At 47.0% G+C, this 7,904-nt stretch overlaps 1 protein-coding gene across 5 annotated transcripts in view; it reads left to right on the top strand.

Annotated features, from left to right (window-relative positions):
- Slc8a3 (solute carrier family 8 member A3) overlaps positions 1-7,904 on the top strand; it is a 153,986-nt gene that overhangs the window by 1,723 nt on the left and 144,359 nt on the right. The gene's annotated exons all lie outside the window — the stretch shown is intronic.

Below are 7,904 nucleotides of genomic sequence, written 5' to 3'. Positions count from 1 at the left end.
CTCTCTCTCTCTCTCTCTCTCTCACACACACACACACACACACACACACACACACACACACGCCCTCATTTTAAGGCTAGCCCTGCTTCTGCAGGCCCTGACTGACCTGCCCTGAGAACCTGAGCCACTGGGGCAGAGGATGAAAACGATTTGCTAGAGGGGCTTTGCGGGGTGGGGGGCAGGGGAGGAGGCAGTTTTTTCCTTTTTATTCGTGTGTTTTATTTTTAACCATGTTGAGGGGGGCTAAATAGAGCAAATGCCTTTAATGCAGTGCTGTAAATTTCCTCGCTCACTGCCTGCCTCCTATCCCCCCCTTTCTCTTTTGGCAATTAAAAACAAACCTCTGAACCTTTGGTGCTAAGGTTTGTTTCCCAGGCAGAAAGATTGAAATTGGGTGCAATTTATCAGAAATGCAGGCTGCAGCTGGGCGCCAGGTGCCCAGCTCCTGGGTGGCCAAGAAACCCCAAAGGGGGAGGCTTGTGGGTACATGATAGGAACACATCCGGTCTTCTGGTGGGGTACCAAAAGGGAAGCCTGCGGGCCTCCAGCGACCTGGTGACTTGCAGCCGCGCTCCTGTGATTAATCTTCCACAGCTGTTGTGCTCTGTCTGTCCAATTGAGCTGAGCTCTTGTTTACCTCGGTTTTCAAATATAGCTGCTGCGCCACGATCTTCCTGAAACAGGGGCGTCAGTTCACTGTGGATGGACAAATGACCTCCGGCTGGCCCTTCTCCCTATCTTCCCAGCCCCATAACTAACTGCCTCTGTCTGGCTCACCCAGCTGTAAGAGGAAGCTGTTCCTAAACTCAGGCCTTGCAGTGTTGCAAAAGAGGATGGTTGATGGCCAGAGCTTTTGGAGACTGGATGGGGACTGGTCACACGGGGCTGGCACTGCAATCTACATTCTCATTAGCCGTCCTTCACACACGTCTCTTTCTTTAAATAAATGAACCGTGTGTGTGTGTGTGTGTGTGTGTGTGTGTGTGTGTGTGTGGTGTAAGGAGATCCCACAGAGCCCATATAACTGGGAACTGACTGTAGTGGCTCCTTCTTAATTTGATGAAGACCAGAAGGCCATGGTGCGGGTCCCTTTACATGGAATGCCCATTGTTCTTCCACACGCCAGTCCTCAACACCCCTTACGGGGGGAAAGCCTTCCATTCCTTCTGACTAGGCTCGATTTCCTTACTCCGTCAACCCACAATCTGAACCTATCACTTTGAAGTGATCTAAGACGCAACTCAATTTTACTGATGTAACTGAGCGACTCCGAGAGCAGCTCTGGACAATGAGCCCTGTAAAGACAGGAGGAAGGATAACTGGCTGTTTATCCCCAATGCATCCCCAGGGCCTAACCCTGTGCCTAGCATCAAGCTGGCACTTGGTGACTGTTTTGTTAAACAGTAGATGGTTATGCTGCATCTTCGCCCCCGTGGGTCTTCTACTCCAGCTCAGAGAAGAGAGGGAAGTTTCCGAACTAACTCTGTTTTGCTGTTTGTTGGCTTTGTTTCGTCTGTAGAATCAAGCCAGGCCTGGCAGCGTATGTCTGTAGCCTCAGCAGGAGGATTACAGATTCAGGGCCTGCCTGGGCAATGTAGTGAGAGCCCATCAACAACGAAAAAGATTGGTGTGTGGGGGTGTGGGCCAGTAAAACAAGGTTGTAGCTCAGTGGGAAAGCTCTTGACTAGGATGATCGTTTAATCTGTAGTACTATAAAAAATAAAATCCCCTCGCTCCGGATCCCTCCATGAGCTGGCACCCTGACTCCGTGCACCAGCCCTCTTCTATTCCTTGTGCCAATCAGTTCTTTTGTATACTCTCTGGTCACAGTGATGCGTATCATTCATAGGCAGCATAGGGTGTGACATTGTTTCCCACCCTGTCTGGTCCAGCCATTGCCCACAATCAGGATTTGGGAGATGTCACCATCTTGGTTTCTCCTCACAGCCCTAAGTTTGATAAGTGGGGTGGAGTAATTCCCTTCACTCCAGTCTGGTTGCTTTGCCTAGAGCTTCAAATATTTTCTCCAAAAGAGAAAGCCTTCTCTTGATATTTTGGGGAGACATTTATTGAACAAGCATTCAGAAAGCACGTACTCTGCCAGATATAAGCTAGGTAACAGAGGCATGCGAGACCGAATGGTTCCTTTCCTCATAAACACACATGCTAGCAGGAACACCAACCAATGAGGAGTCAAATACTGTATAAAGTGATTTCTGCTACCTGAAGGGCAATGTCAGATCAGTGGAAGTAAATAGAAACAGTCACCTCTTCTTGGGGCCTGGAGGCTACCTCTTAGGACAGCTGAGCTCAGAAAGGAAGGATGGGTTCAGGTTAGCTTTGGTGAAAGCAGAGAGGGGATAGAGGGGAAAAGAAGACAGCACTGAGCAAAAAGATCAGTGTTTGAGATGTCTAAAGTGGAGAGGGGTTTTTCTAAATGCCTAGACACAGAGATGCAGGGGGATGAGGCCAGAGAAGCTGTAGGGTCAGAGAAGCTGTAGGATCAAACCGCGAAGGGCTTGCACTCTGTGCTAAGGAACCACACGGAATTTTCCAGTGAGGCTTTAGGAAAGCTTTAACTCCAGAAGTGAAGGAGCAAACTAGAGTTTTATACAATGTTCAGACACTGGCTGGAACTGGGATGTAGGACCAGTGGGAAGCTTCTGTAGCTCTCCAAGTGTGCTAATGGAGAGAGGGGTTATGTGCAAACTAGAATGTTATATAGTTTGGGTTGTGAACCTAGCTTTTAAATATCTCCAGCCCTAGAATGTCCTTTCAAGGAAGGTGGTCCACTGATTTTCTTCAGTGAGGCTGGCTTATGTTTGATTGTCCATATATGTCTCGAATAGACATTGTAAACGCAGCCTTGGAGGAGAGAGGCCTTAGAAAAGAAGAGGAATGGCTCCAGCATGGAAAAGGCATACTTCCTGGTACTCTGAGCTACAAAGCAAGACAAACCCTGAAAGATGAAGGATGGAGAGGTCTTTAAGGATATAAAAGCCTTCCCACCCTCAGAAGGAGCACTGGAAGATGAGACAGATTCACATTTATATTAAATCTGTCGAGACCATTGGAGCAGGACTTCTAGATATGTGTGTATGAAGACAGACTTCTTGAAGGAACCGTTTGGGGGAGTTGCTAAATCTAATCGCAGGATCCTGGATACTTGGCTGTTTTATACAGAGTCCCACCTACTAAGAAAACCGCTTCACTTCATCCTAGATATAGCATGGAGCAGGCCAAGAAGCACGAGCTGCTCTGATACGTGGCTTGACAAAATCAGGTGACTCCGGTTGTGCAAGAGCGCTGGGTCATGTGGTAACTGAATCTGGAAGCAGGGACTAGAAGCTAAGTCTCCCCTGCTCCCAGGTGGTGCTTTCTAGATCCTTTGAGAGGAGAGGAACTCACTGTCCAGGGGAATGAAGACTATGTGGTGCAGTCAGACCCTTTCCCTCCATCATGTCTGCTCCACTTGGCTTCTCCTCCAACCCTGTCACTACCCTTAGGACCCCTCTCCTTTCCTGAAGAGCAACCGCTCTCTTGCTAAACAGGACTCCTTCTCTTATCTGGAGTCGCTTGCTCCTTGAACACAGAATCCTGTCTCTCCACAAGCCCTTCTCTAAAAAGAGTGTAGTGTGTCCACTTTCCCCTCCCACCACCCTCTCCCCATCTGACCTTGATTAAAGTATTGAAATTGTACAGTGATAATTATTTTATTTCCTTATCACTCCATTGCTCATCACTTCCTGCTTTTCACCTTCTACCCCAGGACCTCCCGCTCTCCAGACTGCAGTGAGCGTGCGTGCTCTCTCTCTTTCTCTCTCTCCCCATACTCACTTTCATCAGATAATGTGGACCCTTAGCTCCTAAGACCTTTCCTTGCTGGGCTTCTGGTGGGTTGAGCTCTCCTATGGTCCCTCGTCTACTTCTTCTCAAAGAATCTGCCCCCTTCCCATTTCTCCCTTTCTCCCCCGTCCCTTGGCGGTCTTCCCTGGTGGCCTGTGCTCTTACTCCAGGATGTTCCTGGAGCGTGCGCCTCTAGCTCCGCATGCCTCTGCCTTATGTCCAGCCACTTGCACACTGTCTGAAACAAGATGTCCATCAGTTTCAGGAATTGGATATACTCAGTGATACTCAGTTGACCTTCCTCAGTGTGCAGTCCCTAGTGGCCTTCTACTGCAGTACTCAATGGCTTTCTCAGAATGACTGGCAGTGCTCTCCTGTTTCAACCTCAGCAACACTTTCTCCTAGGAAAAAAATACGTTAAAATAAGAATTCAATACAAACACTGTGTCTAGGGGTCTACCAAAAGCTCCGCCCATGTGGGTCATGTGACCCACACCCGTCATACTCCCTCCCTAGCCAGGCAGGGAACCACCTTGTGGCTGTTCCTCTTTGCTCCTCAGAAGGAACTAAAGGGGAAGTAAACTTGAGGAGAATCATGAAGGGAGGAGAGAGAGAGAGAGAGAGAGAGAGAGAGAGAGAGAGAGAGAGAGAGAGCAGCTTCAACGACAGTAGCAGCTAGAAGATGTTCCCTGTGAAACAGAGGCAGGCCCGCACACCACTGGGGTTGATGGCATGAGAGAAGCCCCCAGCTCTGTCTCAGAGAGACGACTCTGATGGCTTGCCAGACTCCATTTGTTTTTTGTTTAGGCAATGATATGATTGAATTCCCTATTTCAACATTTTAAAACTTAAGATAAATGAAGTGACATTAAAATGAATCAAACCATGGGAGAACGGTCTAAGGAAAACCTGTGTAAAAGACAGCAATTCCCAGCTTCCGTCAGCCACACGTCAGAAGGACGCCAGCACTCTTGCATTGACGTTGAGTCACGTCAACCGTAGAGTCTGGAGGTGGTCTCTGTGGAACAGCCAGGGACAGGAGGAAGAGCAACATCTAGGTAGATGTGGATGTTTCTCACACCTCTGCCCGCTGACCCAATTTTCTCTCAGTTCAGGGATTGCTTTTCTTTGGCCCTTCCCCCGCCTGACATATACCAGCAGGCTGGGTGGAAGGAGACTTCTGTAATCAGCGTAGAAAAGTTCGCTCTTGGCTCCATACTTATCGGTATAGAAATCTTGACCGTTGACTGAACACCAGATTCTTCATCTGTGTGATCACCCCCCGATAAAAATAAAGGGAGACCATGCAAGTGAGAAGGCCTTTGTAAACTCTTGGCATATTGACTAGCTAAATCCCTGTTGAATGAATGATTCAGGGTCAATACTGGTTCTCATGCTCATATCCTCCAAAACAAGAGGCAGGTGTGGGTGAGAACGCTCGAGCTGAGGGGAGGAACTGAGCTGATTGGACTGTAGACAATGCTCTCACACCACATGGTTCTTCTGGTTCTTCTAAAGGAACAGAACTTGCTGTTTTCTGAGGGTTTTAGCTAACTATTTACTTCTCTCCCTACGGGTCATTGGGAAGCTTGAAGTCTCAAAATACATGGCTTCCTAGTCATTTAATTCTGTGGTCATTCTTCATTCATTCAATAAATATGTATCGAGCCCTCCATATCCCAGTCTCTAGTCTGAAGCACATTTCTTGCCCGGATAGAATTTTTGTTTCTTGGTAAGCCAAAAAGTAAATAGACAAAAGCAACAATGTGTTCAGCAAGTGATATGTGCTCTGAAAGACATGAAAATGACATGGCAGAGAGTCCTGGAGAAGGGCCAAAGAGTCTGTGAAGGAAAGTGCCATTGGGGACCAGAATGGAATGAAAAAGGGACACATGTGGATATAGTTGAGACAGACCCATAGCCAGAATCATTAGCTAACTTTACCTTAGTGGGGCTGCAAAGCATGTCAACAAGAGGTAAAGTCGGCCAATTAGCAGTTCGAAGAGGAGCAAAGTGTCCAGAAATGCTGAGATGCAAGGAACGGCATGATCTCTTTGGTAGGTAGGTTTTTTTTTTTTTTTTTAAATATCTAATTGGTTTTGGTAGCATTAGCCTGTAATCCCAGCACCCAGAAGACAGAAGCAGGATAGCAAGTTCAAGATGAGCATGGGCTGCACAACGAGGCCCTGTCTCAGGAAAAAACTATCTTGTGGGGAGCAGAATATGAATTGGGGCAAGACTGGCAGATGTATTAGTAGTCAAGGAAAGATATACAATTCTGACTGGACAGAAGTTAGGCCAGAGTGTGACCTGTATTTACACTCAGTAAATCTGAGAACACATGCAGGCAGCACTATCTTCAAAGACCTATGAGTTTTATGGGAACACAATAAGTACTCAGCAGATAAGAACCATCACCATCACCACTACCATCACCACCCCAACCTCCCAACCCCCCCCCAACCAGGAAATAAATAAATAAAGCCTTCTTGTACTCAAACTTGGGTGTGCATTAATCTTAAAACTTTGTATCTTTCAAAACTAAAAAAAATTAAAAATCTCCATAGCACTCTTTCCTGGGAGTGATGCTTTCAAAGGCGCCGTTCCCTCTACAGGAATTACATTCTTATTTTTTGACAGACAGGAGATCTCTAATCCCACCCCTTCTCTAATGTTCTCAGCCAGTGATTTTAAGTTCCCAGACCACTTGCTTGAATTTCGATACTGACCTGTGTACACTTCTGTGTACTCATTGTGGGTGGAGACAGGGACACTCCGTCAGGCTGCTGAATCAACAAAAGCCTTCACCTCCACTAAACTGAGGAGCACACTAGTGCCTTGATTGGATTCCAAGGACTTCCTGCGCTCTTCCTTGGGGTGGGTGAGTCATGTAGAACTCTTGCTGGTCTTATTTTGTTTGTCCAGTGTTCCATAAAGTCCTGAGCTATGTAGGTGTGTGACTTGGATCCTTTGTGGCGATTCCTCCAGCTCCCCTTTCTGTGGTCCTGGATCTCTGAAGCAGAAGGGGTGTTCGTTGGAGGACCAGTGTGATGCAGAAGATGCCGGTGTGATGAGCTTGCTGCGAGCCTTCATTCCTTTCTTTGACTGTCACTTTGTTGTCCCTGTTCTCCGTCTTCGACTGATTCTACCTTGGGTAGCTCTGAAATCCATGGCTTCCTCAGCTTTAGTTTCTCCTCCTCCTTCCCCCCAGTGCTGAGAGAGTTTAAACAGTAGGCCCTGCTTTTGTTCATCCTGGGCCGGGGGGGTTCCATGTTGCCATCACTTCAGACTGTTTGTCCAAAAGAAAATCTTAATCCTATCTCTCCTCTGCTTAAAAAACTTTCAGCTTTTATTGCTCCTCATATTTTCCAAGATGACGCCCAAATTCTTTGGTGAGGCATTCAAGGCCTTCTAGAGATTTCTCACCTAGTTCCACAGCTGATCTCAGATGCCCTCTGCCACAGCACCTTGTCTGCCTTTCTCTAAATGCACATTGCGCATCTTGAGTTCCACAAATTCCTTCTACGTTGGGCTTCCTGCTGTCCATGTTGACAGTACACCAGCTTTCGCCTAGCTAGCTACCATTCAGTTTTCAAGCCGTAGGTATGTTAGCTGGGTCACAGAACTGGCCCCAGTGGCCCCATGCCAGCCTAACCCTTTCTTCTTCAAATTTCCTTGCCACATCGTTGTATGTCCTTCCACACATAACACTTGTTTTGTCCTAATTACTCAGTTTTCTGTCACTTTTCCCCAATGCAATGTGTGCTTCTCAAGAAGGATGATATTTTTGTTCGTCTTACTCAAATTTGAAAATCTTTGCTCACAGTATCCCCAACAGATGGTTCTCCATCCTCCAGTCGAACGCTGCCAAGGGTGGGGGAAATCAGTGGATATCATTCCTACTAATTTTCTTCTACGCATCCATTCAATAAATCTACTGAGTATCTACTATATGCTAGACACTGATTTAGGCACTGGGGATACAGAAATATGATTAAAATAAACCTCTAGCCCCTCTTAGAATTTGTGTGTGTGTGTGTGTGTGTGTGTGTGTGTGT

The sequence above is a fragment of the Microtus ochrogaster genome, chromosome 1 (assembly GCF_000317375.1).
Source record: "Microtus ochrogaster isolate Prairie Vole_2 chromosome 1, MicOch1.0, whole genome shotgun sequence".
Lineage (NCBI taxonomy): Eukaryota > Metazoa > Chordata > Mammalia > Rodentia > Cricetidae > Microtus > Microtus ochrogaster.
This window is presented reverse-complemented; position numbering and strand designations above follow the sequence as displayed.